The sequence below is a fragment of the Aulonocara stuartgranti genome (assembly GCF_965226115.1).
Source record: "Aulonocara stuartgranti genome assembly, chromosome: 6".
NCBI classification, from domain to species: domain Eukaryota; kingdom Metazoa; phylum Chordata; class Actinopteri; order Cichliformes; family Cichlidae; genus Aulonocara; species Aulonocara stuartgranti.
In genome coordinates, this window is record NC_138944.1 from 20496142 (window position 1) to 20522513 (window position 26372).

Below are 26372 nucleotides of genomic sequence, written 5' to 3' on the forward strand. Positions count from 1 at the left end.
AAAACCAACCATGAGATGCTCAGCATCACGCACAAAAGGATCATCATTTGGAGAAATCAGGTTAGGTTTTAAAGTGGCTCAAAGTTTCAAGGTTTGAAGTCTCAAAGACAACTTCTTATATTATATATAAGTTTCAGCGTCATTACTCATAAGTTTTTAAATATTGAATTTCTCTGAAAATTTGAGTTAACAGTGTGCAAATGTTTATCTGCTGAATACAAGCTTTGAGTGGTTTATTGCCTGAGGCTCATGCTTCAAGCAGTTCAAGTTCTCTGGCATTTCCTCTTCTGTCTCCCTCTCTGCTTTTGAGTAGATTGGGTTCATCATACTGAGAGTTACAGCAAAACAAACAAATAAACAAAACAGTTTCGTACTGCTGAACTGCCCAATGCAAATTTGCAGTTTTCTGCATATTTCCTTTGCAAAGTTAGTTTTGTAAATGTCTTCAAGTTGTCACATTAAACTTGTTCTGTGATAAATTTCCAGAGTTGGTAAATCCAGCCCTGTGCAGTGGTATTATAAATCACTGTGCAGCGTTTTGGTACGTAATAAGCTTAAAACTCTTTCTTTTTATTAAATTGTCTGGACTTCCTGGATTATATTTCATTTTCTTACTGGCATAGGCTCCTGTCAGCGAGAACGTCTACGACAGCTCTAAAAACATTATGAGAAGCAGAATTTCAGTGGCTGTTTTGAGCTGAGAGAGCTTTAATTCTTCATGGTGTCGCAAACATTCCCCAGAGATTTTGGTGCATATTGACGCGATAGCATCATAAAGTTGCTGCAGATTTGTCAGCTCCACATTGATGATATGAATCTCCCATTCCTCCACATCCCAAAGTGCTCTATTGGTGAAATGTGATTGTCAAGTCCATTTGAGTGCAGTGAAGTCACTGTCATGTTCAAAAACCCAGTTTGAGATCGTTTTAGGCTTTATGACACATTGCATTTTTCCATTGGAAGCACCCATCTGAAAATTGGAAATCTTTTGTCATAAAGGAATGGACGTGTTCAGCAACAATACTCAAGTAAGCCGTGGCATGTAAATGATGGCCCAGAATGAGTCAAGAAAATATCCACCACACCATTATACCACCACCACCACCGGTCTGTACCATTGATACAAAGCAGGATGGATCCACGATTTGATGTTTACACTAGATTCTGAAACTAGAGATGGTTGTGTGGGAAAATCCCAGTAGATCAGCAGTTTCTGAAATACTCAGACCAGCCCCTCTGGCATCAACAACCATGACAAGTTCAAATTCATTTACATCAAACTTTGTTCCCTCATTCCGATGCTCGGTTTGAACTTCAGCAGATGGTCTTGATCATGCTTTGAGTTGCTGCCATGTGATTGGCTGATTAGATAGCTGCACGCAGGCAACTGAACAGGTGTATCTAATGAAGTGGTCAGTTGCTCTATGTTTTATTGTTGAGTGGGTTTACCATCACATATTAGCTGAGAAGCTAACAAAAGCTAATTATCAGTGATCAAGGACGCCCGCAGGTAAAAATCATCATGTGTTGGCACTAAGGCTGCATTCACGCTAGGTATGGTTGCTGTGGACCATACCCAAACACAACAATCCCCACATTCCCACTGTCCTGCACTCACACTGTGCTTAACGATCCAGGCCCAAGTATGTGTCAGTTCTTCTCATCATCTCAGCTCCTTTCTCATGTCTGCTCTCTTTCACGCACACACAAACCACGCATTATCATTTCATTTGGTCATTTAATTGGGGCTGTTTTTGAAGTGGTGGCATGCTGTCCTCTTGCACTAAGTATAGATTTGTTAATTAATTAGCACAGCTGTCAGCGAGCAAGCGTTGGCGTACTTTGGCACAGTCAGCAATCACACTACTCAAACAAACTGGACTTTCGGGGTCAAATGGGTTTGGGTACAGTACGGATTGCCTTGTGTGGGTGCAACCTGGGGCTATTGATGGTCAGTGCAGTCTGTTTCATTGGCAGTAGTTATTGGGTAAGTAAGAGACAAAACTCTAAAATTATTTTTTTGCACTGAGGTAGAAAAGTGTACAATTAATAGTTTGCCAGGTTGGCAACCAGGAATGTTGATTTATGGCCTGTATCCCTATCTAAACTAAAACAATTAGCCAAATAAGAAGACTGGAGGTAAAAGGATCAAGGCTGATTCACTTGGGGGTGGTAAGGGGTGGTGAATGTACCAAAATATTTTGAAGGAGGTGATATGTTTCTCTTCTGGAAGTGGCACAGATGAGGATAGCTCACATTCAGAGTCCTTAAATCCCTGAGAACATGCACCTTGGTCTGCTGACCCAAAGCTGGCCCTTGTGATCCCTGAGATACTTTTGGTGAACCGGAGGTTTGGAATCAGGCCATGGAGAGCATGAAATAGGCTTTTATCCTAAGACAGCCTCCAGTCTTTTGTGGAAGCCACTGCCGAAAATCCCCACCCCGCATCCTGTGCGGTACTGCTGCTGGATCCTCCACAGACGTTCTTCTGAGAGTCTGAGAAGAGGAACAATAACGGAACATGACGAAGGCTCGAACATTGCAAAGAATCGCAAGTGACGGGGTCCTATCGGTGCACTTTTGAGTCGGGAGTGCTGAGTTCACGCCGAGTGAAACCAACTGTAAGAGGAACTGTGAGAACAGGCTATGTTTCATCTGGATTCATCTCAGCTGCTAGATTACTGGCAGGTGTTTACACAAGACTGCAGTTCAGAAACGTTACACGCCTTCCTCCTTCTGTGTGTGTGTATTTAAGGAGTATGTCATGCATGTGTGGCGTATGTGTGTCCCCGTATTGCTGAACGTCAAATCAGATTAAACGTGGGGAGAGGGGTTGGGGGGATTGAGCTGCGAGCGCTCAGATACGCTCGCTTTACTCCAAGGTATGTGAGCGCGTGAGTGTGTGCATTGGGGGTGGGTGGCTTGATTTGGAGTTGTTGGCTCGAAGGTATTTTACCTAAAGAGGCTTGTGCAAAAGTTGCTGTATGTATACATTGTGGTATGTATGTGTGTGCGCTTACATGCACGCGTGTGTGTGTGTGTGAGTTACTAAACCAAAAGGCCACCTGCTGATAGGCCTGATAAGAGGCCCTTGCAGCTCCGTCTTCTGTTACATCCACGAGTTGGACACAACCGCGACATCATCACAATGACTGCGATTAAAATATCAAGTTGTTGAGTGGTTTATCTTTTTGAAGGGGCTGTGAGGGTTGTTGAATAATAAGAAAATAATTTAATGCTGATGTGTCTGTAAAATATGTCAGCGTCCCGTGCGGATTTCCACAGCGAAAGTTGTTGTTGAGCACTAGTTTGAGATACAGCAGTAGTGACAGCAAAGATAACAATATCAAAGTAGAGTTTGGTCATTTTCCCAGTTCTCCACAGAAAGGATCAGCTCACCATTAGAGACAGGCCTTCTTTTTTTTTCTTAAAGGGGCTTGGAAAAACTGAGCAACAATGTGAAGCCTAATTAAATGGAAAAACATGCTCATGTTTGCGTGACTTGTGGCAGTTTTCACAGTTTATCAACCGCAGCAAACTGGAAACACAAAATTCAACTGTAAACACAATGTAACTGCAAAAAGGTGAAAAGCAACAGCGCTGTGTAGTGTGATGTCATATTGTCGGTGCAGGCTTTTTTTCACATTTTTAAATGGAACTTTGATGCAGGCCGCGTGAAAATAATGGGATAAAGTTAAAGTTACAACAAAAGTCAGTTCACCAAGTTAAAACCAAGATATGCTTCTTCAGATATGCATGTTGAAAGACCAGATAGCTTCTTGGAAGGTGAATGTGATTCGAGAGCTCAGGGAAACACTGGCCAAATATGTGCCTTTCTGTGGCCAACATACACACAAGCATAAACCTTCTTAATATCGTATCACTGTAAATATTTAACCAGATACAAACTGGATAAAGGTGGTTGTAGGACCCAAGTAACCATTATCATCTTCTAAGATCATTAACTCCTCTATACTGCGCTTCCTAGTATTCAGGCAAAGCTCTCCATAACCTGTGCACTGACCTTTGTGTGTTTGTCACCCAGTCCCTCCAGGTGAATGTCTGTTAACTCACCCTTTAGCCATGACTTTAACAGGACACGTCACTCAGTAGAGAGGAAATTACCACTTGAATAATGAGAGGAACCTGTGTTCTCCAACAAAGACAAGCGAACAACTGTGAAAGAGGGCGAGGCTGACAGACAAAGATAGACATGACCTCTCGTTCATATTTCCAGCTTTTGATCATTTATATATATATTTTTTCGGATGCTGAATCTGTGTCTGCAGAAACCCCAAATTGTGACATTCTGAAAACATTTCCCAGACATCGAGCATGTATTTCAGGATAATGTTACAGGAAATTTTCCCTCACACAGAAAGTGAGGTTATGACACACAAGAGATCAGTGCCAGTCCAATACCATAATCTGAACACACCCCTTCTCTACCCATGAATAAATAAATGCTGCTATATTTTTCCAGCTGGCAAAAGCATAAAATGATAAATGATGTGTGATCAATTTTGTGCTATAATGTGTAATAATGTGGGTTTTTTGGTTGTGTTGATGAAAATAATAATAATAATGACAGGGAATAATGAGGGGGGAGAGAGCGCAATGAGCAAACCGCTCTCACTTTAACAGCAAAGTCATACTTTCTGTATGTGCAAGTACACGAGGGTTTACTAGGGTTACGAGGGTCCCGCTAGCACAGATTCTCACTGTGCTAGCAGGACAGGAGGTTCTGTGTGGACATCTGTGTAGTCTCCAATTTGTAGGAGTTATCCACACAGCTACTACAGTACAAGGGCACCAAGTGTAAAAGGTAGTATAATAAGAACAATATGCATCATGGTGGCTGCAGCTCTCTGCATACTTGTAAAGAAAACAAAAAAAACTTTTGGCCTGTTTTGTAACAAGTGAACTTTATGTGTTTTAAATACAGAGATGTGCCCTACAGGTCTGAAATTTGAAACTTTCAAATAACACCGTTCCTCTAATGGCCATGTGAAGCTAGCTCCTAAGAATGAGCCAGAAAATGCACAACATGCAAAATGCACGACTTTACAAAGCATGTTTTCAGGTTGGTATGATTCAAATTGTCCCATTCATTATCTCCTTTGTAAAAAGAGCAAAGATTTTAAGTGTACACTTACCAGCCATTTTATTTGGTTCCACTACTCTTTAATGCAAAGATCCAATGATTATGGATACACAACTAAATGCAATGTGTGGGAAGACATTGCATTTAGTTGTGCAATCAAGGTCAAGATGTCCTGCTGGAGTTCAAATTGAACTTTGGAATTGGGAAGAAAAGTGATTTATGGGGCTTTGAGCATGGCGTGGTTGTTTGTACCAGACAGACATGTCTGTGTAATTCAGAAAAAAGTAATTTCTAGGATTTACAGAGAATGATTCAAAAAAGAGAAATATCGAGCAATTGGCAGAAAAATGTCTTGTGGATGCCAGAGATGAGAAGAGGATGGTCAGACTTCTCTGAACTGATAAGAAGGCAATAGTGATTAAAATAACTAGTCGTTAAAACCAAGGTATGCAAAATAACTTCTATGAATGTTGATTCTTGAAGCAGATGTGCTACAGCCACATCTACAAGATCACACCAGGTGGCATGCCTGTCAGCTAAGAGCAAGAAATTTGCACTGACCATACAGGATGTGAAAAATGCCTGCAACTGTTGGAGTATAAACTCAGAATTTGGCATAAACAACATATAAGTATGGCGTGATTGGTGTCAGAGGATGTAATGGTGTGGGGGCTATTTCTACTTTAGAGTAGAGCCACTAGGCCTCAGTGTCAAAAAGAACCAGTCAATGTGGTTTAGGTATCTGGTTAGGATGCCTGCTGGGCAGGCTAACTAAGGCACGCTGAGTGGAAACTGGGAAGAAACCCCAGTTAGACCCAAAACCTGCTGGAGAGAGATTGTATCTCATCACGCCTGGGTTAGGGTTAGAGCCTTGGGATCTCCCCAGAGAAACTTGAAAGTGTTCCTTGTTAGGATATCACCAGAAATTGCTCTTTTACTACCCAGTTTGGTCGGATGGATGGATGGACTAATTAAAATGTGTTAAACATCTCATTTGACTGTTTGTGGCTGACAATCTATATTGCTTTTCTTAAGTTTCACCCTCTTTGTTTGTTTATACCACCCTGTATAAAACAATATGAGGGCACAGCGCGGATTATTTAAGGTGCATTTTCCATGTTTGGTTTCAGCACAGCCCACCCAAGTCAGAGAACTGAAAATTGCAATTCTCTTTTCCTGAGTACTTGTAAATTCTTCACGTCTCTTCTCGACAATTGAGGTAAAGAAGGTAAAGAAAAAGCATTTCAAAAAAGGCCTAAGAGGTAATTTTCTCGAGTATTCAGTTGCAACCCCTTTCTCTGTTCAAAGATGATCTGTGTGTGTGTGTGTGTGTGTGTGTGTGTGTGTGTGTGTGTGTGTGTGTGTGTGCGCGCGCGTGCGTGCGTGCGTGCGTGCGTTCCTGTTCTCTTCTTCTGTATTTATTATTTTATTATTCATTTTACTGCTGTTTTTGTCTTCTTAGCAGATTTTGTATTTATCTAACTCTTCTGGTCTGTTAGTGCCTCTATCCTGTCTGTGCTAGTGCCCGATTTGTACCCTGTTATTGACTCATGCTGACTCTCCATATTACTGTGAAGCACTTTGGTGTGCCTTCGGGTTTTTAAATGTTCTATATAAATAAAACTGTATTGTATTGTATTGTACTGTAAAATCTTTTCATTTATACTTTTTTTCTTCTATGAGATGCACTCAATTTGTTTAAATGAACAGGAATTGCTTTATTTTGATGCAAAGATTTCTGCAAAAATGAAAAATGTGAATGCAGTGTTTATGACATGGAAATAAAAACATTTTTGTCACCAAATTCAATGAGTAATTGTCAAAAATAACTGCAATCGAAGTACTGATAAAAATAGTTGTGATAATCGTTTTGGCCATAATCATGGAGCCCTACTACTCGCAATGTGTTGATGTAAAAGTGATTATGGCTGCTACTTATGACTTATTAGGAAGCTCACAGATTATTCTTTTTATGTTATTCTCACATTCACATTTGTGAGCGTGTTTGGAAATGTGGCTATGGGGTCAAAGCCTGTGATCAGTCATCTCCATCAGCCTAAACCAGTGGCCACTGCGTGTGCGTTTACATGTTTGGGCCCGTTAGTAATAACCAAACGTTTGCTATATAACTTCTCTAGTTAGTACATGCAGTTTTACTGTCAAGTGCATCATTAAGTTCACTTCACACATACAAATTCACGAGCAGGCTTTGGTGCTGGGCTAACTGCTTTTACTCTGTGCAGAGAATAAGTCACGGTTTTTTGTTTCCATTTAAAGCATTTAAACCGTGATGTTAGACTAAATATTTTATTCCCATGTATAAAAATGTGTGTTCACTTTCAATAATGTTGTTGGTAAATATATTTTTAAAGCGTTAGAATTCACCAATGTTTATTTTCATAGCTCTCGCTCAGTTTCACTTGTTTAGCTGACACTGTGACTGGGAGAAAGTTGGTGCTTTTCCACGATGCTCGCTGAACACGAGGTCCCCGTTCTTCTAACTTGGACAGAGGCACTGAATGAAGCTGACACGAAAAGTAGCGCCGGGATATCGCAGTGCCATCTTGTGGGTCCTAAGTATTGAGCTGCGTGTGTGTGTGTGTGTGTGTGTGTGTGTGTGTGTGTGTGTGTGTGTGTGCGTGCGTGCGTTCCTGTTCTCTTCTTCTGTATGATGAAAACTTGCGTGTCTGACTTTTCAGCACAGGTTTCAAACAGATAATAAATGTGTCAGTGGGATGAGGTAGAATCATACTAACTTTCATAATGTCTGCAGTCAGTACACTTTCACCTTCAAACACAGACGCACATATGAAGCATTGCCAGTACTGTAAAATCTGGTGCCTGAGTCAGCCTGAGACACCGAGAGTTTATAACCAACATGTAGTCCACCCTTTCTCTGTAGACGTCTTAAAGACAGCTGGAACCAGAGCAGTTGTTAGCGTCTTCTAGAATTATAAAAACAAATGACTGTTGCATCTTATAAGGTTAACATGTTTTTGGAAAGTGGAAATGTTGTCAGGTTACCACTTTCTTACCTAGAGGCCTAGGGGCGATCGTGGCTCAAGAGTTGGGAGTTTGCCTTGTAATCGGAAGGTTGCCGGTTCAAGCCCTGGCTTGGAGAGTCTCGGTCGTTGTGTCTTTGGGCAAGACACTTCACCCGTTGCCTACTGGTGTGGCTACAATGTAGCTTGCCATCACCAGTGTGTGAATGGGTGGATGACTGGTTGTGTGAAGCGCTTTGGGGTCCTTAGGGACTAGTAAAGTGCTACACAAATACAGGCCATGTACCAATTCTTAGACAACTCTTCAGTTTCGCCCTACATACAGCAATATGTAATAGATGTTTTGGTAATGACAAAACCACATTCTCCGACCTTGCCCTTTCATCAAGGTCTACGTGGCATTTTAAAATTTGTGTCATTTTCATTTTATCACCCACTACTTTTCTATTTCATTGTGCATATGCATATGTGGCCCACTCAGGAGATAGATTAGTTCATCCTCTAATCTCAAGATGGTTGGTTAGAGCCACGGCTCCTCTGTTCAGCATATCTAAGCGTCTTTGACAAGATACCTAACACCCACCCTCTCCACCAAATGAAAAAGAAGAAGAAAAAAGACCTTAATGTGTTCACACAGTCAGTGGATGAAAAGAGTTGAATGTCTAGTTCTAAGTGTATTCTCTAAGCATGAATTGATTATAATGGCTTGTAGTGCAAACTACCAAATAAATGCTGTTCTTTTTACCTATCAGCTTCTTCTATGGTGCTCTCTGAGCAAATGCTACCTATCCACCCTCTAATGGCAGACAAATCTGTTTAGCAACCAGCTGCTGGATGCACTGCAGTATTTAGCGAAGAAGAAACGGGCCAAGACCAAAGCAAAGAATAAAAAAAGTTTCAAAAGAATAATCTGATGGTTATTAAATAGACGACTGTTCAAGTGACCAAAATCATAAATTGTTATTTTTTTCACTATATTTGATGTTAAGGTCAGCTGTAGGAGCTGAATGAGGTTCAAAAGTGTGTGTGTGTGTGTGTGTGTGTGTGTGTGTGTGTGTGTGTGTGTGTGTGTGTGTGTGTGTGTGTGTGTGTGTGTGTAGTGTGAGTAAAAGGTCAGGAATTGTCCTCCCTTTGGGCTGATCTGCCCACTTAGATCAAAGAAAACTTCCAGGACAGACTGTGGAGTGCCGCCTGGAAAATCCCACTCACTGGAACACAGTCGCCATGGGAACCAAGCGCGATTCCGTGTGTGTGTGTGTGTGTGTGTGTGTGTGTGTGTGTGTGTGTGTGTGTGTGTGTGTGTGTGTGTGTGGGTGTGTGTGTACATTGAGTTGGGGCTGGGTGTCCTGAGGCTCGTTTAGACCTTTTAGTGCAGGTCAAACTTAAAGAGCTTGTCATTCTCTCTCTTACACACACACATACACAAACATCCTGCTTGTGGCTAACCAGGCGGGCCCTGAGGATGACCGGCCTGCTACAGTCTGTTGCTGTGGTGTGGTAACCTGGCTGTAGTTCCCTGTTCAAAAGGAGGTCAACATTCAAAAGGTCACTTAGCACCGCTCAGTGTGTGGTGATGTTACTGGTCCCTGAGCAAGGAGAAAATGAAAGCTTTACAGGAGAGTAAACTTAAGCTCGTCTTTAAATTGCATCATTTTAGAGACCATATTCACAAGAGAGCAACACTGCACAAGACAACAATGAAAGAGACTCCATTCAAACACAAACCCTGGTGTATACCTCAGTTTGGTTACTTTGGTAAAAGAAGAGGTTTGGGGGATTTATGTGCACGTCACTTCCCACATGGAGGCTGCACTGCTGAGAACAACAATAAATTGGAAAGCAAGGACGCCACAGAAGGATGAAGAAGGACTCCACAGATTAATCAGTTGCCCTTGTCTGTCAATGTATCTTCACAACCAGATACAATGCTGTGTAGCCACCTTTCTTGTGTGATGCATCACTTTGTGATGCACAATAACACACAAAAGTGACCCTGTACCAGTTTTAATTTCAGAACCACAATAATGATAAAAAATAATTGATAACCATTTTAAAACATAAATGTGCCCACAAATACATCTGAAATCTTCTTATTAATGAGTGTATCTTAACACACATTATCATCCATTCACTAATATCTCTATAAATAATGTTGGGACACTGTTGATTTCTGGACAAAAGTCATCTGTGATGCTGCTGAAAATTAGCCAAGAAGCAGCAACGAAACAACTGTGGCACAGCGATCACACCAGCACTGACAAAACAATAAGCACAACAGATCTACTGATTCAACTGTCATGTTATCAAGTGTTGGTATGGGTTTGATTTGTGGTCATTCTTTATTTCCTCTTAAATTTAAAAAAAAAAAAAAACTCTGGCTGGGTACACATGCCAGAGCTACCACAATCGTAACATTTAGCCCTTATAAAATCCAAAGGAGTGAGGAAAAAATAGCCCCGACATTGTTTGGTTTTTAAGAAAAATAAAAGAATAAAAACATTGCTGTAGAATCCTAAGCCTTTTTTATAGCTACTGCATACTCTAAAATTGATCTTTAGACATGGGAGTTTATGGGAAATTGTCTGTCTTTTAAAGCCAGCCTTAAGTGACCACTCCCCAAACTGTCACTTCTGTATGATTTTAATTTTCCAGTCCCAGAGGTTGCTATTTGCTTCGGAGGTTTCACGTCCTGTGACAGTGACAATGGTAGCAGACACTAACAGATGCCTTGTCGCCAAAGTTACACCCAATGTGATGCCTACAGTTCCAAACCACTGCAAAATTGTTGTTTCTCCGATGTCTTGTTATGTGCACTTGTTCTCAAGGGACACAAGACAGAAATGGCTTATTGCTAGCATGGCAGGATAAATAGTACAAAACTCATTTTATTTTATTTATGCTGTGCCATATCACAACACCAGTCGTGGCTTGGTTCACAACCAAAAAAAAGCAGACTCAGAGCCAAGATCACAGTCAAACTCGCAGTTAACAGAGAAAGAAAGAAACATCCAGCAGAATCTGGCTCAGGAAGGGGAGCCATCTCTTGGGACTGGTTGGGAATTTGGGGAGGGAGACAGGGTAAAGACACACAGGGGAAGAGAGGCAGAGATTAATAATAACTAATAATTAATGCAACGTTCCAGATATCTCAGAACTGGGATGTTCGCACTCAGTAGTGAAGTCACTCCAGAGTTGGTGCGTTCCAAAACACTGACGAAAAACAGGATTTGTTTAGGCTCTTAGCAAGGTCGAGCCCTCCAGGTATCAGTAGCAATCCCACGTAGTACTTGTTTTTTCGCGCTTAAAAGAAACACATTGACAGCCTGATCCCTGCTCTGTGTATGGTAAAACTACACAGTGGCAGTACAAATTAAAAGTTTACAGTTTTACTACTGTTTACAGTCATTGCGGCCTTCTTGAATGTATCAGAAACATCCAAAAAGTACCAAAAGGGAAAGTTTTAAGGCTAATCTCAAAAGTAGAGAGGGTGTCTGTCTCCTGAATCTTCAACAGAAGAGGGGCCTGAAAGCTGAAGGCTCTGCCTCCCATGCTACTTTTAAATATCCTAGGAACCACAATTAAGCCAGCAGTATGAGAGCAAAGCGTTCTATTGGGATATTAAGATACTATGAGGTTTCTAAACCTAATTATTCAGAATTGATTATTATTCAAAACAGGTCGGTGGAAAATAGGTGTGACCTTTATTTGTTTTAGCTGATCCAAACTGGTAGAAATTTGAATGAAATTGGGGCTGAGCCAATAAATAAATGACGGTTGTGTAATTTCTCAACTTTGGTTCTAAGTCAAAATAATCAAATAACAAAGGAATTTCAAAACACAGGGCATGACTTTCCTGTACAGCTTAGTATAACTCAGTATACTGCTATATACAACTAATGTATACAACTCAATATAATGTATACAACCATATTTTATAGTATAAACACCTTTTAAATATGACTGAAATATGAACTGAAATAAATAGTATTGCAAAACACAACCACAGCTTTTGAGACATTTTCTTTCCTAAGCATCAGCAGTGCAGCATGAGTTTACGGTTCAAATGAGAAAAAAGTGGAAGCTACACTTTGTACATCTGTAGGGCATTTAGTATGCTGCGCTCTGCATTTCCCCTCCCCAAAGGTGAAATTGCAGACTAGCTTCAGCAGCTACTTCCATGCCAGATGATGGTGTTTGATAGTTGTGTGAGACTGAAACTAATGAATTAGAGAACAGAGGGTGTGTGGAGTACATGCAGATCTACAGGGAGCTCTGTCAGCCAAGGGGAACAGACGAGACAGAAAGCCCACCTTGAATTTCAGCATGCATTCACCCTTGCAAATCAATAACCCCGCTGCAAGCATACATATGCAAAGGCATACACATATAAATACCCGTGAAAGCGTGCTTACGCAGAAAAAACAGAGGAAGATTTCAATGTTAATTCTTGAGGTTGTAGACATGATTGTGGACCATGTCAACACTTTGAAACTTCTCTCCCTACTATTTTTAAGACCAAAGCATGCAGATAATATTGAGATGAGTTCCAGATGGACAATAGTGGAACCATGTGTTTGAATCAGGCCTGCTAAAGCTCTATCGATTCCCCCATCAGAACACAAAGAGGTTCTCCAGTTATCGCTTCCCCTTTTGGACAAAGAAGCCCTCCATCTGTGAGCATCTGGACACTGTTTGATCTACGCACTATGAGCAAGACAAAGGATGAGATGAAGTGGGATGGTATGTGATTAAAAAACAACTGAAATAATAATCTGGATGTCTGGTTATATTTGCTTCTATTATAAATAAGACTTTTGAGAAATTAAAAATCTAGGCTGTTTTATTGCCAAAAGGTCAACAACACAAAGTGTGAATGTGATCTCAAACCTGAATCGTTTGATTCTTTTTTCCAACCACATGGCGAGAGGAATAAATATTCTTTTGCAGCTAAATGTTCACCACATTCACCAGATGGCTCTAATGTGAAGGGTACAAACTGCAGCGAGAGTGAAGCAAAGCAATTAAGCTGAGGGCTGGAGAGCAAACACTGAGCTCACAGAAACACTATTACTGGCATGGTTATTTGAGTTCAGGTCATATGATTTATTGTTAACATAAAAATGTTGATTATATGGCCTTTGGGGCAAACTTGATGAAGAAGTGCAGTAAACTTGATGAAGAGGGAAATAATAAATGGCTACAGATCTGTCCTTGTGTAATATATGCAGTAGGTGAAATTCGGGGGATTAACTGCAGCTTAGGCCAACATCACCACAGAATACAACATCACCTCCCAAGGGGAGCGGGCCAGTGTGACAGCCCTGACTGTCAGTCTGTCTGTCTGACTGTGTGACTGACAAGCTCCAGACACTCCTGTCTCTCTCTCTCTCTCTGCAGGGTGATGCTGTATTCACATCATGACTGCATCAACAGGCAGGGAAGGAGCTGGGAAAGTCATCCTGATCCATAAAGCCCTCATACACACACATTTATTGGCAAACACACAAAAAAATTTCCACTCTCTATGTTATACAGCATGACATTTGTAGGTTACACTGGGGTTGTTAGTGAAATGACAAAAGATAATAACAGCTTTTGCCAAAGGGCCAAAGGTTTTGACCAACCTTTGAACATACAGTTCTGTGCATAACTCTGGAGTTATGCACTGTCATTTCTTTACATTTTGCTAGGAAAATAGGAAATGGGTGCAGTGATTGAAACGTTAATGGAAATACCATAGGCAAGGCAATAACAAGCTTGAAGGTCAATATTTGGTAGGACCACCTTTGTTCTTCAGCACAGCCTGAACTTTGTTAAGCAGATTTTTTATCATTTCTTTAATCAGTCTTCGGGAATAGTTCTCCAGGCATCTTGAGTGACATTCAAGGCACTTTTTGGATGTTGTCTGCTTTTTGTTCTGTTCTCTGTCAAGATGATCGCTCACTGCTTTAATAATGTTGAGGTTCAGGCTCTGGGGAAGCCAATCCATGACTGACAGTGTTCAATTGTGGGTTTTTCTATCCAGGTATGTGTTGGCAGAGTGTTTGGGATTATTTTCATCCTGAAAAAATGAATTTGTTGCCAATCCGAGGCTTTCCAGATCGTACTGCATGTTGGATCAAAATCTACTGGTACTTTTGTGCATTCATAATTCCATCAATTTTGACGAGATCTCGAACACCACTGGCTCAAACGCAGCCCCAAACCAGGACAGAGACTCCACAGTGCTATGCAAATGACTGCAGACACTGTTGTACCTTTCTGCTGACCTCCTCCATACATATTGGCAATTACTGAACCAGAAATTTCAAATTTGGATTCATCACTCCATGAGACAAGCTGCCAGTGATTTTCAGCCCAGTTCTTGTGTGATTTGGCTTGCCTCGGTCTTTTCTCCCTGTTTCCCTTCTTTAAGCATGGCTTTTTGACAGCCACGCTTCCATTGAGACAATTTCTGATGAGATTTTGGTTTAGATGGCTCAGCTGAAGGCTATCTTCTGTGACAGGTCTTTACTGGATTTTGTTTTATGACTTTCAGACTGTTCATATGCTGTAGGTATTTCTTTAGGCCTGCTACTCCTTCTTTTGTCCTCCACCTGTCCAGTTTTCTCAATTCATTTTAATGACACAATAGACATCATACCGAGATATGCCAACTTTTTGGTTAATAAGACACTTTGGGGATCACCCTGTTGTTGAAAAAGTAGCCAACGTCCAACAAGAAGACATTGAAAGACCTCCAGAAAGCCAGGAGAACTATTGCTCAAGGTCACTTTAAAAATTACAATAAAGTCTGGATCCTTGGAAGCAAAATGTAAAGAAATGAGGGGTGACTTTTACACATTATTGTATTAATACTATTTGAGTTTAATGCATTTATGAATGGGTTTTCAACATTTAAATGCAAGATATGAGCACTTTATCTTTTATCCCTGTTTCTAATGCCTTTAGTAAGAGAAAAATAGAAACACCCACAAGGTAAATTAGTCCTCAAAATAGTGCAGCTATTTTGTATCTGAGGTTGTTGTTTTTTTCAATCTGTTCAACAATTAACACTGAAATGAGTATCGGTTATCTACTATCTGTCTCTTTACGTATTCACCCTGGTGCCAGTAACGACTCTATACGAGCTCCTCTTCAACCAGCATTGATGTTACAGACTGAAGAAGCTGTGGCCAATTGGACTGCAATAATTGAATTTCACTAAATTATGCTGCACAAATTGCTTAGAGAAATGTAATTGTGTGCTTTGCCTTTTCTGGTACTTCTAAAATAACTGTGCACCTCAGTTGCTGTAGAGAAAATATGGTGCTTGGTTTTAGGCTGTTAGACTTTTCTTTGAGCTTCAGTTGGTGACAACTGTTAAGGGTTATTCATTTAACTTTGAACTTTCTAAATCATTGCTTGTCCACTGTAATGTTAAGGATGAACATGGATTTTTACATTCCTTTAATTGTTTAAAAATGTGTATAAACAAAAGGATGCTACAGGAAAATATCCAAAATATCCAAATCCAGCATGTGAAGTCAATAGTTTAGTCCCCGACCGGTTGGTGAGCTGGGGCTGGGTGGAATAAGTTGCAAAGAGGGTGCTGCACCAAAAACCTTGCTTTGGTCCTCAGCAGGCAGACAGTAGTTTACATGGAAGACAACTTGTCTCCAAACAGTTGCTAACTAACTACCGAGTAGTGGTGAAACTTGAAAAAGTACGACACAAACCGTAACCTTCATAGTAAAAGTTTTGCCTTACCACTGCACCACACATATTTAAGAAGGCACAACTTTTACTTTGAAGGTTAACATTGTTTCTGGTTTGCATCACACTTTTAGCCAGTAAATGGCAAGTATTTGCAGATAAGGTCATAAGTCAGCATCTTCCTTAAAAACAGCACACAACTATCACAATCTGCTATCAACAAAACTATTGCAAGAAGGTTTTCTGTGCAGCACTATATACCTCTTTGCAGCCAGAAAATGCCCACAACTTTTCAGTCATTAGCCAAACAGTTGCGAAATACAGATTTTTCCCTAGTCACCAGTGATTTCCAGGATTTCCAGTCTGTAGGCCTGCATGACTTGGGCTTTAGCAATCAGTTTCACAGTAACTGCCAGAGCAACCACTCGCAGTTGGTTGGGGAGTACTTGTTTTTCCCTGGAAACCAGTGGTTGCCAGGCAGTTGCCAACCAATCTATGTGACTGGGGCCTTGCACAAATGCATCTTTGTTTGGGTAACCCCATTCAGCATTTCCAGCATCATACTTTTCACCCACCCATTCACTCTCTCACTTCTACTAATTTACAGATGACCCCTAAATAGCTATTTATCATAGAGGTATGAGGCTAAGAGACTTTCTATTGGTATTAATGTTAGTTAGTTAAGATAAGATAAGATAAGATAACCTTTATTAGTCCCACACGTGGGAAATTTGTTCCCTCCCAAAGGCCAAACAAACATGATTGTGTGCTGTATTTGTGCATACCTCCCCTCACACACAGTAGATACAGCAGCTGTCATTAGAGGGGAAACTGGTAAAAAAAAAAAAGAACGGCTTTTCTAATATGTAAATTCTCATTCAAGGTTTGCAGAGAGGTATTTTTAATTGTGACTGCAAACAATTCTACTAGGGGCACTTAATTTACTTATTTACAATTCTTGGGATGAAGTTGTTCATGCATGAAAAGATCTTTCACATTTGCTGGATGAAAGAAGTTCACATATTCTGTGGCATGGGTGTGTAGGGTTCTTGCAGATGTTTATTTGCGCATACAAATACAGTAGGTTACAAGGTTTTCTGTGGTGCAGCGGTAGTAGATCAGCAATACTCATTAGGGAAGGCCAGCTTTTTTTTTTACCATTCTTAAGAAAACATGCATTGCTGCAACAGCACTGTGGTGTTGGCTGTCCATGGAGATGAACATCCCCATGAACCTGAGTCTTGATACATGCGCCCATCTGTCCCTGTTGATGAAGACTGGAGCGTCATTTTACACCTGTGATTCATGATTGCCCGGTGTGGATTACAGAAAATTCAAATTATGTTCAAAACTGTGCACCCAGTTCTTCAAGTCATTAAAGCCCTGGAAACCCTGGAAAAAGAACAGTTCAAAGAAATCATTAAAAACCTAAAATTACCATAACATTCATGCTCATGATGACTGGACGTAAACTTCTCACCACAACTTTATATTATTTGGTGACAAGGATCACTCACAACAGACATTTGTACAAAGTGCCGCTACAGTTGCAGTATCAGTGAATGTGAATCTTTTAGCCTGTTTCAGGATCTCAGTCGGCCTAGGACTTACGAGGTGGTGACGAGATGGACTGACGAATAGTAAATCCTGTCAGCGCACGCATGTACCCACACACACGGGCACAGACACAGTATATACTCACACACGCACAGGCATACATGTGTCAAAAGGGTACACGGTCTACTGCTGTGTTACCAAGCTCCACAGGATGTCCCACCAACTGTGGTCCGAACATATGGAACAGTTGTCACACCCTCACTCTTCACACATGTGCATTCATAGAGCACACACACACATACTCAACATACTTGGTGTAATCTCCACAAATTCCCTTTTCCTCACTTCCTCCACTATAAAAAAAACCCATAAAACGTGTCCCGCTTATAATGTCTCACATACACATCTACACAAAGACATCCCATCCTAGTTTCCTGAAGTCCTTTCTGGATGTCATGGTGGCAAGCTGGGAATTGTGAATGTGTGAGATGACTTGGCCGGTATTAGTCACTCTCACACACACTCCATCAGTCAACACTCTCTCACACACACACACTCAGTCACTGACAGACATATCCAGCATTATACAACAGCGTGTGCTCTCCAGTGCAACACTGGCACGCATAACAATCGCACGTACATTCCCAGCATCGCATGGCACACATGCAAAGAAAAGATACGATATAAAGCAGTACACCATAGTTGCATTAGAATAAATTCTTGATTGAATTATGTCTGTGTGGGCGGGGAAGCAGGCAAGCACTGCTGTGTGGTCTGTTAGCGTCAGCCAGAAACACACCACACAGTTAGAGCCAATCACTAGTAATGAGTCTACGCGCCGCACATTCGCAATCAATTAACTGAAACATCTGCGAGTGGATGAACTCGTGTGCTCATGTGTGTACATATACGTGTGTGGGTGGGTGTAAATCATAATTGATTTAAAGTGAGAAACTTTCTACTTTCCTACTTTCCCTCCCTGCTGTGTCACTGTTGGCCCACACTGAGGTGGAGCTTCTTTTGCCAGATCTGCCATTCCCATCCACACACACACACACACACACACGAGCGTAAATTTCAGGGTCTGTGTTAGCTTCATTAGTGCGGGAGAGAGAATGGGCACCGCACTTTTGGCATGTGGGTTAGATTAGCCAGGCCTGCCGAGCCTTATAAACCTTTTTCTATTACAGCGACAGAAAGAAAGGGAGGAGGTTTTGAGGGTTCTCACTAATATATCTAACAGAAAGGAATATAACTGAGACACAGAGGCGTTGAAAAGTTTCCACTAAAGACACTAGAGACAGAAGGTCATCAGTGAAAGTGCAGCATGTGAGAAACTCACCCCTTTAACGAATTGCACCACAGAGACAAAGCATTAAAGCAAGCACACACAGACACAAAAAGGGCTGTAAGACAAAAACACACAAAGTCAGATATGCAGAAGCAGCTCACATTTTCTGCTTTAGAAGTGTAAATGATGTACAATGGCAACTGTTACACTGCCGTTCCGCTCCACCTTCCCTTATCTCGCCGCTGCCTGTGTCTGCAGCAGTCCAGCTATATATCACAGCTGACGCCCATTTGCTCGACATTAACGCGCGTCATGATTGACATCATTTTCAGCTTTAAAAATTTATGTGTGAGGCTCGGACTCTCTGAGTGTGAGCGGTGTGGGAGTGTGTGCACTTTTTTGTGTGTTCTGCGAGGTCAGAGGTGACGGCTGCGTCAGCACACGTGGTGACTGCCTTGCTGCATCGCATTGCGTGCGTCTTGACAGTGCCATCTGGGTCTGTGGTGATACTGGAGCAAACATGCGCTCACCTTGCCGAACTGCAACAGCACAATGTCTGCATGAGAACATAAAAAGCACCACTGAATCCTTGCTGTTGACCCCAGAACGTTATGAATACAGACACTTGAGTTTACTTAAACATCTGTTGCTGGTATCAGCCAGACAGTCCCACTTTAGCTACACTTTAACTGACATTGCTACAGTCACCATTTGTCATTTGTGACAGTCACCTTTCATGCACAAAACTCTACTTGGAGCATTTTCTCTATATTTTTTAATATTATAACTGCTCTGTTGTTTTTGGTTGGTTAAGATGTTTTGATTGGTAACAGCCAAAGCTGTTGCTAGACACTAAGCTCGACTGAATTTGAGCGTGATGCTGTAACAGGATGCCACCATTGCAAAGTCGAAGTCTTTAGGAACCAACCAGAAGCAACTGTCACGGCTGCACAGCAGTCGTGTGGTGTATTGAAAAAAAGGATCCAAAATGCAGGTACCGGCTGGGGTGCGAGTGAGTGTTTATTTACAGCGGTGAGAAGGTGACAAAACAGGAAGAGCAGAGCGGGGAGTAAACAAACCTAAACTGGGAAAACTAAAGAACAGAACTTAAACCAAACACTCACGGGAGGAGGAGCGAAATGCACAAAGAGAGATGGCAGAGAGCCGCAGACTGAATACCAGGTAACAGAATAATGCAGACTGACATGGAACTAAACAGACAACACGACAGAGAGCACAGGAAAACACAGGGCTTAAATACACGGGGAGTAATCAGGGAATGGGCCACAGGAGGGAGACACAGCTGGGAGCAATAAGGCTAACGAGACAGGGGAGAGGTAAAACTGAACACACTGACATGAGACATGAACTTTCAGAATAAAACAGGAAACTAACAGACACAGAATCAGACAGGACACTGAACTTGACAGGCAGACTCATGAGCAGACACAATAACACCATGGACAGACAGAGGGAACACAGAGAAGTGGGAGCAGGCAGGCAAAGAACAGAAACCTAACAAATGGCAAAATCACAACAGAATACACACTCGGAATGAACAAAAGCATAAGGAAACACAAAACACTGAGTCCTCAGACTCAGGACCATGACAAAAACACTGAGTCCTCAGACTCAGGACCATGACAGCAACAGCCTGGGCGCCTAAGCATCAGTAAATTAAACAGAAGGAAGCCCCACATGAGTCCACTCACTTTAACTGCAAGTGGCATTTATAACTCTGTCTAATTGAACCCAGTGATTGATGCCAATAAATGAAAGTTGAGAGGAGTTATTATTCTGGGAGTCATGCACGAAAGAACAAAAGGTGGCAATGAAAATGGAGTGATTTGGAGAGTGAAACCCACTATGACATGGAAGCTTACTTAGATATTACTGTTACAAGAATCTTATACTTTATCACTTTATCTTCTTTCTCTGAAACATTACTCAGGTTTCTGGCACCGGCAGCAATAGAAAATGATAAATACTGATAATGCTAGCTATTATTCTCCTCTTCAGCTTCTCATTTTTCAACCATGATACTCTTGTCTTCTCTAAGTTTGTCTCCTGCACATCCTGGGTTCACATACTAAAGGAGAGCATGATGAGTCTGGGATGATTGCAGATGTTCCTTGCCTGTTTCTGTAGGTAAGGGGTGAGCGGATTTTATCCTGCCTGCGTGGTTCAGCTTTGCTCTAACGTTTGTCTTTTTACTGCCTTTTTCTAACGTTTTGATGACTTAGAGAGTCATTGTACCAGATCTGTGCCCACTGTTGGCCACTCTTTTGCTTTGATAAGGGTTATTCAGTACTAAAGGTACTCCAAGTCTAGATCTACAAAAACTGCATTTAATCAGCTCAGAGAGTGAACCGTGTCCACTGTAATGTGTAATGTTCTCGACTGTGACGAGCTCTGGTGATTGCAGCTTAGATTCACTGACCTCTACAGTGGTGACTTCTGGTGTTGCTGCCAATCATGCTTCAGGGCCATGTTTGTGCTTGGCTTTTGAATGGTGTCCAAGCTGTCCTCAGCTTCTGCAAAGGGCGTCTCCTGGTTGCTTGTGTACACAGACTGAAGGAGGACATCGGTTTGTGTGCATTCCAGATTCTCCTTATCAGTGTTCATGGATAACGGTGTGACCAGACTTTTTTTCTGCCTACTAGGTGATTTCCATATAACTTCTTCTTTCCAACATTTTGCTGGTGTGGAGAACTATCATATCAAACCTGTGTTCAAGGTTGGCACATTCTGGCATTTGCTCATGCACATCTGTCTGAAGCTCCATTTGCAGATTTAATGGTTAAACTAGCCAAACAATCATTGCAAGCACCTAAACTGAGGTACATTTCACAGATTATCACGTAATTATTATCAGTTATATGATGGTTGCTGAATAGATCTGATCATCACACTAACTGACTAACTAATCCTAGTTGTGGATTTAGGAAGCTGTTATCTCTAAAGTGTTGTTGGTTATCCAATCAGCCACACAGATGAGTTAAGTGAAACCACTAAAATCTTTCACCTTTTCACAGTTCTCCTGTTCTAGATGAACTCTGCTGTCGCTCCCCTCTCTGTTCTGGCCCACTTGTCAACCAGTCAACGTTCAGTGGAAGCCAGTGTCTTCAACTTCCAGGATGCACAGTCAGGATCTTAAGGACTGCCCAGGCCTGTGCGTGGGAATCCCCTCCACATCCGAACGGAAGCTTGTACACAGAAGGACACATTTGAAGAACCGTAACTTATGAGGGCCGACAAATGAAGACAAGAGAGTACTCAGGTGTGATACTGCAAATTTCTGTATTGATCCGGCACCAAGTGTTATATTATTGATACCAATACAGACAGTGATACTCTTAACTTATATAGGCAGCTTATATAGGGAAGATCAGTGCGCCATGACTTATGAGATTAATCTTTAATTTGCAAATTCTGGAGTCCATAAATCGATGGATGATATCATGGTGGCTACATACATCTGTTATGTGCAGTCTATAGTTATCATCTGTTTTATGGATCTAGTATTGGTGGGCCGAGTTGTTAGTGGTGTCAAATATGGTGACATTTCTCACCGTCGCCTTTACTGATAATTTGATGTATGACCAACCATCTATAGCTTCATCTGGGCTTTTATACTGCCTGTGGTCAGTTTATAGATGTTCTGGTCTAACATTAATATGAGACGTGGCACAAACTGGGTTTGATAACGCTGCACTGAAGTGCAGTGTGTTTCAGGTGTGGTGTGGAGTTTTGGGTGTAAAAGCAAACAAAGGTGATGGATATCACCATACATATTTTATTTTTAGCAACTTCTAAATGCATTACAGGTATATCCATGCTGCTCTGAGGATAAAGTAAAATGACTTTGGTGATCCACTGACTGTTATATTTACTTTTGGTGACACCAAAAGGACTCGTCCTGTGAAGGCTCTTGTAAACCTTGATAGACGTATCCTGGAAAATGGATTGACTTTACTGGTGTTTTGCTTTTTTGTAGCAGTATCATCATGAAACCTGTATTTGAGTAAACCAGATTATGAATGAGGAATAGCTCACTAAAGATTAGAACTGGATGGAGACGTCTGAATCTGTACAAACAATAGTTATAAGATATTACTGCTGCTCACAGTAAACACGTTACATAAAGCTAAAAAGATAACATTTAGAATCAATAAGGGTAATTATTTGTTAAAATAAGGTCCAAGCGCTCCTAAAGCCAGCTAAAGAGAATGATATGCATACAAGCTAGTGGGCAGAGAGAGGCAGAGAGAAACAACCCCATTGCTGTCTTGTATTTCCCTCTTATCAGTAAGTCACAGCTCTTATCAGAAACATGAGTCCAACAGAATCTTCATAACTGCATTACATAAAACACAAACACACACACACAGATTCACACACACAGCTGTCTGGATTTATGGGCAGTCTATGAGCACTGACATCTTCAAATATCAAATAACTATTTCATTTCCCTAACAGGGCAAACATCGCACATGGAGGTGACTCTTTTTGTTCCCATCTTCCTCCACAATAACATGTTCATATCCCGAGTCTCACAGACACGCCTGGATCACTCTCAGACCTCACAAACAGTCTTTTTTGAGTCTGCCATTGACGCAGGAGAGCTCAGTATCTGGTCTAAGCCACAGCTGTTTATAGTTGCTTCCATAAATGATTGTAAATAACACTGCCAGCTGATGCTTGAGAATCTGGTTAGTTGTATACAGGCATAAATCAGCGCTTTACAAATCATTGACTCCCACAAAACAACTGGCAGCACGGTGGCTCAGTATTTAGCACCAACAACAAGGTCCTGGGTTTAAAACCTGGGAGGGGCCCTTCTGTGTTGAGTTTGCTTGTGAAGGTTTTCTCTGGGAATTCTGACTTCTTGGCAAATTAAAAGCATGCTCAGTTAATGCTCGCTAACTTAACCCAGAAGACTGTTGCAAAAGATATTCTTTAAAAAAAAATTCACTTTCTGGTAAATAAAGGTTACAAGAAAACTGTGATGCGTAAAACAAATAAGAGAAATAATAAAGCAGGAACTTACACATTTGATATTAAAAAAAGGCAAGTTTATATATTTATATATGGTCCCACTACCACAGTCCCAGATTTCATGTCACAAGTTTTACAATAACATCTTTTTAGCGTGTACAATATGACATTTAAAATAGAAAAACAAAATCTAAACAAGCAACAAACTACCTCGAGCTGCTTGTCCAATGTGTTCAGTCCTGTTATAGCTACATTCAGTGGACATCGTTTAAAATATCACCAATTCTAAGAATAAGGTGCAGATGTGATTCCAAACTGCAAACTACTCCGATTTTTATGTCTGTATAGTCAGTTTAGATTTTACAATGTACAAATTACAAATATTAATGGTGTGAGCATTCATTTAACTGCAAAGACAACACTCAGCATTCTTGCTTGAAAACACTGGTGAACGTTGCTTAGTCAAAATTATTGCCTATAGGTGATCTCGCCTTTGAAATGGTTACTTTGAAGATGGGGAGAAAATCTGTTATCTTTAGGTGCATCAGGATGGCAATAAAACTTCTTTCGGTGGGGTATATATTGCAGTTAACTGTGGTTAATAGGCAAGAAAAAATCAAAAGTCGATTGACGTCTACATTAACTGAAATTCACAATAACCACTTGCATTCAGAGTCCAAACAGAACTTGGAAGATGTGAGAAAGAAACTGCACTAATAGTGACGTAGCTGCTGCTGGACAGTGATTTATCAGCAAAATGGCACAGACAATCAGGAGCTTTGCTTTAACATATATAACCAGAATAAAACCAGTTGGCGATACATTGCTATTGGAGAGAGAAAAGAAGCACATCAAACACTCGACATGCTCGTCTAAAGTCAAGCTTTGGTTAAAAAGCAACACATACCTAACCTGTATAAAAGAGACCCAGTTCTTATCTACACAATTAAATCGAAACTCTCTCGGCCACAATTTAGAAGAGAAAAAATCTTCACAGATTAACAGACCTAATCCGTATATAATTCAGGCAAGTGAAGGAGCAGATGGGGGGAAAAAACTAGACTGATAAGTCTGACAGCAATGTGGTTCTTTTTTAGCTTGTTCCTCCATTATATGCTAAATGAAGGAGAACACTTGACCTTGCATGTGTTTTTACTTTGGCTGTTTCCTCTCCCCTCCACCTCCTTCTACCCTCATCCCTGGGGCAAGGTCTGCCCCTGTGCACCTCCACTTAAAATGACCCTCCACCTTCCTGCCCCCTCCGCAGTCCACCTTTACCCAGCTCAAATGGTTAGCGTGTGTGTGTGTGTATGTGTGTGCGTGTGCATTTGTCTTCAAAGTCAAGTGCCTCATTGTGTGCAGAATTAATGATAATCCTTCGTAGTGCTCCTGTGCTGCATAAGCCCCTTGAGCTGCCTTTTACCTTTTACCTCCAGAAAAACACACGTCTCGCTGAGCCCCGTCTTACCTATAGAGCTGCCCAGAAGCACAAAAGACAGACAGCTCAGACAGGCAGGGAGAGAGATGGGGGTCAGTTGAAACCAGTTGGACCGAACAGAAGTTATGAAAGACTTCTTGAAATCGACAGCGGTTTGGTGTCTCCCTGCACAGCGGTAAAGCTCTCCAGGTCTCTGCATGCATGTCTACACACCATCTCCAACTCAAATTAAAAACTTCTTTTCAAACTCTTTGACCTTCCTTCCTCTTTCTGTTTGCCTTTCTTATCCATTTTTTCCAATTGCCCAAATCAAGAGCATAGCTTCAGAAATGTAGGCTATATATATATATTGGGTGGTCAAAAATGTATTCGAGGACCTTTGTGAAGGAATGCAAAGAAAGGCTCTATCACAAATAAACATTACCATCCCATACAGTGACCACCGTACCTCACTTAAAGCCAGGAATTCTAAACAGATGTCTTCATGCATTCACTTGCTCAACAGTGAGTACGCCTGTCTGTTTGGACATGGGAAGCTGATGTGAGGGTTCACACTGGACTCTGTAGGGAACGGAATACGGCATCTCTGTAATAATCACAATGGCCATGCTCCAACCATAATACTACCCCTCCCTCAGGACTCATGCACACATCCATACGCACTGCACAAGCACGTGCACTCAGAAAACACCTAGGTAATTATTTCCATACCTGTTTTCTTTGCATTTATATTCCTGTCTCCTTCATATGCGTTCATAAAAACAATGCCAAAGCTTTCGAAGGTTATATGAATGATTTTTGAAAACTCGTTTAAAGGCCTCTCCTAAAAGTACGGCGTGCATCTGTGCAACGTCAGAAACACATCCCTGGACTCCCTCAACTTAAATGGAATTTGGTCATGGTTAACTAAAATTTAACAAAAAGCTCAAGCTAGGTGGGAGAAAGAGCAACATGGTTATCTGAAAATCGACTTCCTTTTCTTCTTCTTTTGTGTACTTGCAAAAGTAACTAAAATAAAAATGTAATGAAAAAGTCAAGCCATTTAGCGGGGTGACACCCACCCCGCTAAATGGCTTGTTTTGATTTTTTCACAAAGGATTAAATATGTTTGATCCAGGTATTAGCACAAATTGCATCCTCAGCCTTTAAACTGACACAAAGCCTGTGCTTTCAGACACAAAGCTTCTGAGTGTTTCTCTAATTCATCTAAATTTTTAAAACTAAGCATCCCCCACTGGTCTGAATGTGGGGAGGAGGAGGAGGAGGAGGTTAATGGTCACAGAACTG

The 26372-nt window shown here is 41.2% G+C and overlaps 1 long non-coding RNA gene across 1 annotated transcript in view; it reads left to right on the plus strand.

Annotated features, from left to right (window-relative positions):
- Positions 1–21714, plus strand: part of LOC309709427 — a 59881-nt gene extending 38167 nt beyond the window's left edge. The window contains exon 6 of the long non-coding RNA XR_014277508.1: positions 21685–21714. This is a non-coding gene — a long non-coding RNA (uncharacterized lncRNA). The remainder of the gene's footprint in view (positions 1–21684) is intronic.
- Positions 21715–26372: the final 4658 nt, after the last annotated feature.